The sequence below is a fragment of the Lemur catta genome, chromosome 10, assembly GCF_020740605.2.
Source record: "Lemur catta isolate mLemCat1 chromosome 10, mLemCat1.pri, whole genome shotgun sequence".
In the NCBI taxonomy this organism is placed as follows: domain Eukaryota; kingdom Metazoa; phylum Chordata; class Mammalia; order Primates; family Lemuridae; genus Lemur; species Lemur catta.
In genome coordinates this window covers 17,637,847-17,650,056 of record NC_059137.1, presented here as the reverse complement: position 1 = coordinate 17,650,056, position 12,210 = coordinate 17,637,847, and the positions used below count along the sequence as shown (strand labels likewise).

General features: G+C 41.6%; 1 long non-coding RNA gene across 1 annotated transcript in view; it reads left to right on the top strand.

Moving 5' to 3' along the window:
* The first annotated feature begins 5,771 nt into the window (after nucleotides 1-5,771).
* LOC123646269 overlaps nucleotides 5,772-12,210 on the top strand; it is a 45,764-nt gene continuing 39,325 nt past the window's right edge. The window contains exon 1 of the long non-coding RNA XR_006737843.1: nucleotides 5,772-6,341. This is a non-coding gene — a long non-coding RNA (uncharacterized LOC123646269). The remainder of the gene's footprint in view (nucleotides 6,342-12,210) is intronic.

Here is a 12,210-nt window from a genome sequence, read left to right as displayed (position 1 = left end):
GTCTATAATGAACAATATCGTATTAGGCATTTAAAAAGTTAAGAGGGTAGATCTCATTTTAAGTGCTCTTACTCCCCCCCCACACACACATGCAAGGGCAAAAAATTAAAAAAAAAAAAAAAAAAGGACACAAGGGAATTTTGGAGGTGGTGGATAAATCTATTATCTTGATTGTGGTGATGGTTTCACAGGTATATGCATGTGTCCAAATTAATCAAACTATATACACTAAATATGTGCAGTTTTTTTTTTGTATTTCAATTATATCTCAATGAAGCTGTGCAAAACAAGAAAGAAGAAAATCCATTTGTCAAAACTGGAAATATGACCATACTCAGGAGTATGTTTGTGACTCTTTCAGAGTGTGTTTGATTTGAGCATTGCTGGAGCAGCTGAATATACCTAGATGTGTTTATGTCTTGGGTACTGGTGAAAGTGGTTATATGCATTTTTGCGCATGTCCCTGTGTATTCCCATCAGTGTTTGTGTGTGTTTAGAGCATGTGTGGCTGTGTGATCACAGCTGCATAGAAGAGAGTGGATTGTATTTCTTGGAGAATATGTGCATAGACGTGGATGTCTATGGCTATTTGAGATGGGTTCTCTACTCTTGTGTTTGTACAGTAGTCACCCCTTATCTTTGGGGGATACGTTCTGTGACCCCAAGTGGATGCTTGGAAACCCAGATAGCACCAGACCCTATATATGCTATGTTTTTTTCCTGTACATAAATACCTATGATAAAGTTTATTTTATAAATTAGGCACAGTTAGTGGTTAACAATAACTAATAATAAAATAGAATAATTATAACAATATATTATAATGTCTCTTTCTCTCTCTATGTCTCTCAAAATATCTTATTGTACTGCACTCACGGATTTTCGGAGCATGGTTGAGGGTGGTAACTGAAACCTCAGAGAGTGAAACCGTGGATAAGGGGGGGATAATGTACATACATGATTGCTTATCTACCAATGGATCCATTAGTTTCTGAGGATGGTTGAAAGTGTGTGATTTTGTGTATGTCCTTGCTATATGTGCATGTGCTTGTGTTCATATTTGAGTATGTATTCTACATATGTATGTTCATTCAAGCAAATACACAAGGCTCCAAGCAGGAAGATCAACATGTTTCCTATATGCAAGGCTGACGTTGCCTTTTTCCATAGTCCCCTCTCCTATCCGGAATTCGAGGAATTGCAGGTGAGGTGGACACAAAAGGAAAGAAATGGTATCTATAGAAAAAAAAGAGGAAGAGAGAGGAAAGTCAGGCCTGGGACAGGCTCTTTGCAGCTGTTTAAACCCTCTGGAGGAAAGAGAGGTGAAGGGTGAAATAGAAATGAATACGAATTAGAATGTCTTAAATCTGTGTAATACCCTACAACTTGGAACATAGTCACACAATTATAACCATATTTGCATCTCTTATTGGCCAGGTGAAGTAGCAAATCAACAATTAATTTTATCATTTTACTAATGTGACAGTTGAAGTTCAATGACGCAAATTTATTGTCAACAGGCCACAGAGTAAGCAAGTGGCAAGGCCTGAACCTGTGCCCCCCGCCCACTCAGGGAAGTTCACTTTCCACTACACCCCGTTGCTTCATAGCGAGAAGTGAAACCCTGCAGTTCTCAGTGTGGTTTACACTAGTCAAGGATTTTCAAACTGAAACCATGAATCATTAAGCAAATACATATGCATATCTATTATATACACCAAATGATTTATTTATAACACATCTCTTTCCATGAAAGACTTCAAGGAGCTTCGAACAAAGTATACATGGACGATAAGGCTAACCAATTAGATGTAGAAAATTTGGCCAAAGAACAAAAAGAGGAAAGAAAGACACCAAGGATAAGCTTTTAGCATAGTGTCTTCCATAGGCATTTCTCACTGTCCCAGCCTCCATCCCTGGGATTGGCAGACGCCAGCCTCCTTCTGGACTCTGTAACCTTTTTAGAAATCACCAGCAGGTTCCTGGAGTCCTATATGAACTTGTATAATATGTGACGGAAAACACCAAGGATAAGCTTTTAGCATAGTGTCTTCCATAGGCATTTCTCACTGTCCCAGCCTCCATCCCTGGGATTGGCAGACTCCAGCCTCCTTCTGGACTCTGTAACCTTTTTAGAAATCGCCAGCAGGTTCCTGGAGTCCTATATGAACTTGTATAATATGTGACGGTGAACTGCCTGGGAGGATGGAGACTGAGGTCTGATCCACGCTCTCCATTTGCTTGTGTGATCACAGGCAAGGCAGTCAAGTGCCTTGAGACTCAGGTTTTAATGCATAGAATGAGTGTAATGATACCTTCTTGAAAGAACTCACTTGGCTATAATGATAACAATGATAACAACAATAGCGACATTTAATTGATCAATCATTTTGTGCAAGGGCTTTATTGTTCTATCTCATTTACTTTGTCTCAACAATAACTTAGGAAAATACTAAATCATTTCCAATTTACAGATGAGGAAACCGAGGCTCAGAGTCATTTTATAATGTGTCTAACATCACCTGTTAATAAATGGCAGCACTGAGACTAGGGTGTATGTCCACTGTACTTCAGTGCCGGGACTCTGAACACTATTCTATGCCAAGAGCACCCTGCTCCCACAAAAATGCATAAAACCTCCTATCCCACGATCATGATTTTGACTGATATTAACAAAAGGGAATTATTGTTATTGTTATTTATATTAACAGCCATAAAAGCCTTGGAAAAGCAAATCAGAGATACATGTGATTAGAGATTATTAACAATGGACGAATCAGGGCCCATTGATGGCCTTTCTTTGAACAACACGCTTGGGGTTGTTTTGTCATATCTGTCTTTAGTTGGTTTGACTTCCTGATGGGCATCACAGACTTGTGATTAAACACAGAGGTTATAATGGGGGAAGTTCCAAAAGCTGGTTGGAATAAGATCACACACTATGGTTTCCATCATGGAGATCACTGAATTTTCAACTCAGAGTGAAATCTGTGGTCTAAGTGGTCGATCAAAAGGAACCAAATACATTGAGGACCATGTGTGCTCATCTGATTGTTGCTGCTACCTTGTGAGTAAGTGGCCACTTTCCTCATTTTAGCAGTGAGGAAATGGATGCACAGAGAGGATGAGTAACTTGCCCAAGGTCACACAGCTTATATGTATTAATCACAATAACAACTTACATTTGCTAAGCTTTTGGTACATACCTGGGACTGTTCTATTAATATTTGTATGCTAATTCATTAAAGGGTTAAAATAACCCTCTGATGCACATATTGGTAGTGTAGTCATTCCACATATGAAGAAAGTAAGGTATGAAGAGTGAACTGTCCAGTTGGAAGGGGCAGAATCAGAGTGTGAACCCAAGTTGGCCCGATTCCCAGGACTGCATTCTTTTCCATCTTATAAACGCTTGCTGTGGTGTCCTGCACTATTCCACCAGGGGTGGTTGCTGGAGTAACTGGAGAATAATTTAGACAAGGTCAGCAACTCCCACACCATCTAGGAATTGAAAGTTTAAAAGGCAGAGTCTGCAACTCCCCTTGATTTCTGTAGAATTAAGATGATTCCTCCTGTGACAGTGCTAAGTGACAATTCTGAGTGTAAATGTGCTTTTTGGCACAAATCGTCCTGTCCTAATAGTCTTGATTATAATTATAAAATAATGGGTTTCTGAAAGGCTGCAAGCAGTTCCAGGAATGGCAATAAGGGTTTAGAAACGACATGATGTTTATGAGAGAAGTGTTTTGTTGAAAATTAAACTCATGTTTAGGAGAAAGGACTGTGTCGTATGCTCCTAAGAAACTGTCTCACTATGTAATTAAATCAAAGCCGGGCAGTTGCCAATTTGAGCTCTTGTCTCACACTAACAACACTCCATTTCCCGTGGGCCAAGCAGGACAGGACTGACCTGAAATAACCCAGCCTGACCCTTATCCACAGCCTGCCTCTGTCTTGCTGGGGCCCAGCTATGAAACGCTAGTGCATGGCTCTCCTTCCTGGGACTCAGCCTTATCTTCCCTTTTATATTATTTTTTGGAGTCCTTCCCACCTCCACAGAAAGGAATGAACACTTTCTATTTAAGAGATTTCCTGGGAAAGCACTATATGAAAAGAAGGAGGAAAAAAAGTATTGTATAAAGCTGTCTTTGCTCCGACTTTATTTCTTCTATGGGTAACAGAAGTCTCCCTTCAAGGTTAGAAAGTTCTCTTCTAGTCCAAGATCTGTTCCTAGATCTTGTATCTCTAGATTACTTGCTCCCTCTCTTATCTGTTCTTTCTTCTGCTGGCTTCTTCTCTCACCCTTTATTTGTACTCTATTTTCACCAAGGACTTCAGGCAGCTTACGACTGAGATCCTTTCAATAAAACTATTAAAGATGGAGGTAATATGTAAAGATGATAAAGTTGACCAGGCCCCAAACTCTGACTTTTAAACAAATGCTTGGATTAAGAATCTCTTGAGGGCTTTGATTCTATACATTATGTATCCACCTATCTATTTATCTATCTGTCTATCTTCATGATCCCTATTGCTAGAAATTCTAATTCAGTATGAGAAATTGGGCCTCAGGAATCTGTAGTTTAAAATATTCTCCAAGTAATCTTCATGCACTGGCAAATTTGAGAATGGCTGTTATAATAGAAAATGAAGTCTGATATCCCATGTTTAATATGGTTATCGGTTTTGTCCTTGAGATTTATTGCTGAGATTCACGACAGCCAAGGCAAGGTCAACAGGATGGAATATGTAATCATTCTTGTTAAAGGAAAAAAGGCATCTCATTGATCAGATAATTAGTTTTTCTGTCTTTTACACTGGGCAGTTAATTCTTCTCAATCCCACCAGATCAGACTCGTTGGGACACTAGTCCTGGTCTGCTTGACTCTGAGCTTAAGATACCCATTTAAATGCTGTGACCTGGCAATTGTTCAGTTCTCCTAGCTCCCACTTAGTACGTTGCCAATGCCCTTCTGTATCATTCTGGGTAGCTGAGAACCTGCATGAACTTATATAAGAAAAATGTCATGGTTTGTGCTGAACTTTCTGGGCATCTGTTACCAGTGTTATTTTTTCTGGTTTTTCAGTCCAAAATAAATCAAAATAAAACTTAATTCCACTTTTGCAAACTGAGTGTTCAGCTTGGCATTCACTATTAAGATTCTAAAATTGTCTTTCTCTGGAAAACACCAGGATCTCCTGTGCAAAGACTTGCTGAGCCATTGTCAGTCTTCCCAGAAACCTCTTTTCCATTATTATTGGGGGCAGGCGGGGCAGTGTGCATTGATAGTTGAAATTCTGCAGGAGCCTACCACTCCCTAGTGGGGAATACCTGCTGTAGAAACTTCTTGCTTGCAAGGAACACTTTTGAAATTAACGGCAGGGGATGAATCTCTGGCTAGTGGTGTGCTCAGCTCACTGCTTGGCCCTGCTGAATCCTCTCTACACACCCTCTTTGGCTGGATTGGCTGTGGTCTCAGTTTCTTGTCTGGGCCTGACAGCCCGGCACCACTCAGAACAGCAAGCATCTTTGCCAATTACTGGCATATTAACTGCTGAGATTAGATAAAAAGAGCAGAGTTGGAGGGAGTATGGTTTAGGGTGCAGGTCTGCCACTGGGAGCCCTTCTCTGGGCTCAAGTCTCTCATCTGTAAAATGGGACATTTAGGCTGGATCAGCATCTTCAAGAGTGTGGTATGTTGGTAAATGAGATGATTTCATGTAGTTTACAGTTGAGTGTGTTACCTTTAATGGTTATATATTTATTTTCATCATTATTTTTTATTTATAATAAGTTTTGTGAATAGTTAATCAATGATCTCTTCAAACATATATGTAAGTATACAATGTGGACCTATTTAGGAAAAAAAACAGAGGATGAAATGAATTATATAGGAGGTATTCAGATGTGGGAAAAAAGTTGGAGGTGTCACGAGAGAAAGCAATGCACAACCGGCTGCTGGTGCTCAGGCCAGCTCTCTGACATTCTAGCGTGTTCACCTCTTCAGGATTGTTTCCTTATGTAGAAAATGCCAGGGTTGGAGTAAATGTCCTTGCCAGGAATTCTATTCTATGGTTAGAGATGTAACTTCCTTATGCAGATTCTCCAGCATCATTCGCATGTGGTTCTAGCATTTTAAACCTTCTGATACTGTATGAAAATGGAAGACTCATTCATCAAGTCATGGCTTATTTGTGTATTTATACTTTTTGCCACTTTTCCCCATTTCTGGAAAGAATTCAGTTATCATCCCTATTGAATGGTAAGTGAAAGTCCGTGGAAGCAGGAAGCAAGACATGCATGGTGAGATGGCTCCACCCCTGACAGCCGCTGGACAAAGGTGACTCTCTCGTCTTGGGCCCCTGGTCTTTCTTTATCCATGGGATGAGCATGTTTATGAAGCGTCTTCTGTGAAGGCTTTGGATGGACAGAGGATTCAAGAAAATTTAAGGAAGTGCCATATAAATATGAGGAGTTATTATCTTAATGGATTGAAAACTCCTTGAAGGAATAGTCCTTCTTTTGCCCTATTGTGTAATCACAAGAATACCTTCCATCTTGCCTGCATATTTAAAAAGCTTTTAAATTTAGCTGTATGTCATTCTTATAAGATTTTCCTATATTTTAGCAATGTGTGTATTTGGCCACTTTGAATGATCTTAATGGAGAAGAATACAGCTTGTCTAAATCTAAGCACTTTTTTGGACGAATACTTGCAATTATCCTTTTTTCTTTCCCACATTTGATATTTAAAGTGGTATCTCCCAGGCTCCTACTCCGTGCACTATGGAGGTGCCATCCGACCCCTCGTGTCTCTCGCCATATGTGAATTCTTTCCAGTTGAGAGCAAACTTTCTGCGTGCATTTCACAATTGGAGATTGGTAATAGCAGAGACCTCTGGGAGACCTCTGGTTCCTCGTCCCTTCCTGCCTCTTTCTTAAAATGCCATCCGTGGTCGTCCCTTATGTCACTGTGGGGCCGCTATTATCCCTCATCCATATGCTGCTGCACACGGCGACCAGTGGTGTGCTCGGTGCCAGAACTCCTAGGCGCGTCCCTCCTCAAGCAGCAGGGTCAAGCCGCTCCCTTCCTGAGCTATGACATCTGCCTCTAAATCATCCTTCCTCTTTGCTTGCTGCCCTCCCCTCTCTCTGCCCTTCACTTTTTCTGGCTCCTGCAACAGTTTTGAAGAAAAGTCTTCCAAATATCTGAAGCTTAATTCTGCTGCCATTCTCAGCTATCTAAATGTCACCACAATCTTCCTTTCTTTGCACTTTCTTCTTGGGCACTAAGTTGGTTCTTGCCTAGGGAGTCTTGCTTGTCTTTCTCTCTGCCTTGACCTGTCAGTGTTCCAACTTCCTTTCTTTTTGATATTCGTTTTCCCTTGACTTTTTTTCTTCCTTTCTTGTCTGTGAACTCCATTACTGCTTTTGCACGTGACCATGAACGAACGTGCCTTTCTTTCTTCTAACGTATTGGAGAGAACAAAAGCTTTGGGAATCAGACCGCTCTGTGTTCTAATCCTAAATGCCACAGTATCCTGTCTTGTTTGCCTCAGCTTAAAATGGGGATAATCATATCCACCTTTCAAGTTTGTTGGCAGTTTAATTCATTGAAGGAAAGTTCTCACTTTCTTTTTTCTCCTTGAAAGTTTTCTTCATTTTACGCATCATTTTGCCGTCTGATATTTATGGAGAAGCTACTCCATTGTTAGCACACTGCAAGGCACAGGAAGATACAGAGATAAATGACAGAGACGTGCCCCTAAAGTTGTGGAGTTCAGATTCTTTTTGGCAAGGGAGATGTGTCAATGCACACGCACAAACTGTTATGCCAACGTGGGTTGTTCTGCCTAGAAGCAATCAGGGAAGTCTTTACAGAGAAGGTGCTATTTGAGCTGGAAATTTTAAAAGAATAGCTTTTCAGGTGTACCATGGGGAAGGATGAGGAAAAGAAATTCTGAACTGAAAAGAATAGCATGACTGTAAAGAATCAACCTGGGAAAGAGCAGGTAGCAGAGTATGTCTACAGTACAGAGCGGAGGAAAGGGACAGTATAGCAGAGATAGTTAATTGTGTAGATGCCGATAGTTAATTTGCATCAGTTGACCCTGGCAAAGACATTTATCAGGACTGTGTCTCAATTTGCTTCTCTGTCAGTTAAGGATAATATGGTGAGCGTTTCTATAAACAAAGTGCTTAGCACAGCACAAGGCATTTAGCAGTCACTCAAAAATGCTGATTTTTTTTGTGTGCTTTTGTTACAAGATGGATACAACCAGAATGAAAGCCTAGGTAATTTCTCAGCATTAAGTCCACTGGTTCCAGGTGCTCAGGATTTAGGAGGCCAAGTTCTCATCCTACTGTTGCTATAAACTTGCTGCGTGACACCAGGGAAAATATGACTAGTTATTTGTTTTGCTTTAACAACTGTCTGGTAATTGGGGTGACCCCACCCTCCCTTCCAAGAAATAGGCAAACATTCTGGAATGTTACAACATCAGGGATGGAAAAACCACTGTTGTAAAGTGAACATCTCCTGTAAAGTGAAATTGTTATGAGTTGCATAACAGGGTTATGCAATTTCTTCTTCTGCTATTTTTATGCAAAGAATCAAAGATTCATGACATGGCAGTTTTGCTTCCCCAGAGTAGACACTCCCGTTGAATAGAATACATCATCTAGAAATTAGCAGCCATGGAGCCAGCGACCAGAATTTATTCCTTGAATGCAAAGTGTTATACCAGATGGTGAAAAGGTACAAGGAGAAGAGACAACTGCTTCCTGCCCTCAAGGAGATGCCAGGTGATCAGCAGAGATATAATGTGAAGCACCAGAAAATGAAATCTTACAAAGAACTCTGTACGGTGGGGCACATTAGTACTGCAGACACAGCCTGGGCCCTCCCTGTCTCTCCCAGCTGGCCTCCTGTTTTGCCTGATGTCACAAGGACAGAGAGAGGCATGGCCTGGATTCAAGCCAGATCCGCCTGTTCCCATGGCACCTCGCTGACTTTGTATAAAGGAGATGCCAGGATCGTAGTGGTGGCGGTGGCAATAGCAGTAGTGAGATGATACTGATATTACCTCTGCCGACAATAATGCACAAGGGGAACACTGGGGAGAAACGGGTGAGAAATCAAGTGAGGAATAAATCAGAGTTGTTGCACTTGAATCTCTTTTGTTTAGGGGCTTCTTTTACTTATGTGTTTTTTGTGGGGTTTTTTTTTTTTTTTTTGCCATTTTTGAAACTTCCACTCAGCATCCTATACGGTGTTTCCTTCCAATACCATAAAAATAACAATAAAAAACATAATGATGAAAAAATAAAACATTATTAAGTCCACTTATACTAAACGAAACAGTCTTTGAGCAGTTACCATGTGCCAGGCACTCCGCCAGGTGTTTTATGTATATCACCCATTTAATATTTCCAAAAACCCTGTGAGGTAGGTGTCTTTATTGTCACCATTTGGCAGAGGAGGAAACTGAGGCTTAGGGAGGTTGAATTGATCCATCCAAATCACGTAGCTAGTAAATCACAGCTAGGAAGGATGTAAGAGTAGAACCCACTCCAGCCCAAAGGCTGGGCTCTTCAATTCTACCTGGAAATATCTCTTATACGTGATTGTTCAACATATGCTCAAGAGTCCAGTGACGGGGCTGATTACTTCCTCAAGTGTCTCATTTTATTGTTTGGCAGCTCTATAGCTAGAGATATTTAAATGGAGCCCACATTAGGCTCCCTATGCATGAGAACTGGCGCATCATTTGCACCTGTGGAATAAGCGATGAGCGCGGTTGCTTTACGCATATTTGGATGTGAAATACAGGCTTTTCCGGAGGCTATCAGAGCCAGATCTTGCCCTTTGCTCCTCAGGAAATCCTGGCTGGCTCGGAGCAGAAAGCCCTTGTCCTGGGGTGGAGACACCATTAGTCTGTCTGGGAGAAAGCTCTGCCTGAGTCTTTCTCTTTTCCCAGCCTGGCTGTTTGACCCTCAGCAAGGCCCTGCATCAGCTCTTGGGGAGGTAGAAAATGCTAAATGAGTACACACTGTGGGCTCCATGAGGAATGTTTCCCACTGGGTTCACCAGTGTTTGCCTGGTATAGTGGGGTGCTATAATGTAATGTGTTTCTATGAAGCGAGGTGTTGTATGTAATACACTCATCATAGTGCTTGACACATGGTCCCAAGGCATGGTCAGCTGCCAGGTAAATGTTAAATGGGGCACCCAGAAGTGGTAGAAAGTAGTTTTTACAGGCATGGGGACTAGATAGGCAACTGAGACTCCCTGTGCCCTCAAAGCCTGGATGGCAGAATAGGCATCATCCAGATGACTATGCCTACTCATTTAGAAACCTTGGCCAGGCATGGTGGCTCACACCTGCACTCCCAGCACTTTGGGAGGCCAAGGTGGGAGGAACACTTGAGGCCAGGAGTTTGAGATCAGCCTGGGCAACAAGACAGGACCCCCATCTCTACGAAAAGAAAAGTTTAGCACGGAGTGGTGGCACATACCTGTATCCCAGCTACTCAGGAGGCTGAGATAGGAGGATGGCTTGAGCCCAGGAGTTCAAAGCTGGACTACAGTGAGCTATGATTGCACCACTGCACTCTACCTGGGGTGACAGAGTGAGACCCTGTCTTAAAATAAATAAATAAATAATACCTAAAAATCTTGACTGAACTCATGCTATCTGCCAGGCCCTGGGGCAGGGAGTGGGCACCACAAAAACCCAAATAAAGCATAGCTTTCATGCTCAGGAAGGTAAAGACTAGCCTAGCAGAGAGGGAAGAGCAATGTGTTGTATACGTTCCTAAAAGTATGTGGAAAGAACTCTGGGTCATCAGGTAGCCAGTGGACAATCAGAGTTTGCATTTCTGGAGAGCTTCCTACATGCCTGGCACTCTTCAAAGCACTTAATGTGACTTAACTTATTTACCCCATGAAACAGGTAGGAAAGTAAAGCTCAGAGCAGCTAAGAACCCAGCTCTAGATCACTACAAATCACAAGCATGAACTAGTCTGGAGCTAGACTTGAGCTCTTATCATCCCTCAACCTACTTCCAGGAAATAAAATATAATAAAACACAATTTGGAAAACATTTACTGAGTGCCCGTTCCAGGTAGGGATGAAAACAATGGAAAAAAACAAAGTGCTATTATTTAATCTCTAGGATATGATGACTGAGATGGCAAAGAGACAGATGTGAACATGTGGTTACATTGTAGAGTGATACACATGAGCTGAAGATTGGTGATTTGGGGTTTGGTGATGGACAGACCTAAGTCCCAGATCTATCACATGTAAGCTGTGTGACCTGGGGCAGGTTACTTAATCTCTCTGTTCCTAAATTTTATTATCTTGTCTGGTAAAATTAGGAGAATACAGATACTTGCCTCAGAGAATTATAATGAGATACAATAAATGAATATAATGAATGGAAAATAATTGGCACACTGTCAAATAGTAAGTGTCCAATTTCTGATACCTATTATTATAATTATTTTTAATAATGAAAGCATGAATGAGATAAAGAAGAGAAAAAGTTGGAAAGGCGGCAAGGGGCCAGATCCAGAAGAAACCCAAATGTCCCCCAAGGCGTTGGGAAATGCTGAAGCTCTTTATTCTAGGTGGGGACAAGGACAGAAATGAGCTGTAACTGTCACTCAGGGAAGAGTGTGGAGGATGGGCTGAAGGAGGAAGGGTGGACCTAAGAGACCAGTCACAGAACATGGAAACTGTACCCTCCATTGCTTTGATGTATGTCAAAAAGATTTCTGACGTTGTTAGAGAAGAGACTCAAAGATCAGGAGGTACAGATAGTTGAGCCCTTTTTACTTCCGTCCCATAAAGCATGGAGCGAGACCTTCAGGGCCAGAAACACAATCTGTTCTTTTTGGGAGTAGGTAGCAACTGCGATGTCTCCTGTGGCCTGACCCAACAACTCGGGCTCTACTCATTTATCTCAATAGCTCAAGCACTAGATATATATAGAACTGTGGTGACAACAGGCAGAAGGTAATTTAATTTGAGCAAAGGCCCCAAGTGGAAGAGACAGGAGGCCCTTCTGAATGGAAATGCCTAAAGTGTACGACTTTGCTTTTTTTTATTTTTGTATCCCCTAGCAAAGGCTCAGTCTCATCATGTCTCCGGTTGCATTTGTCCAAACACCGGAGGGAAAAAAAGACACAATCTAGGCCAGCA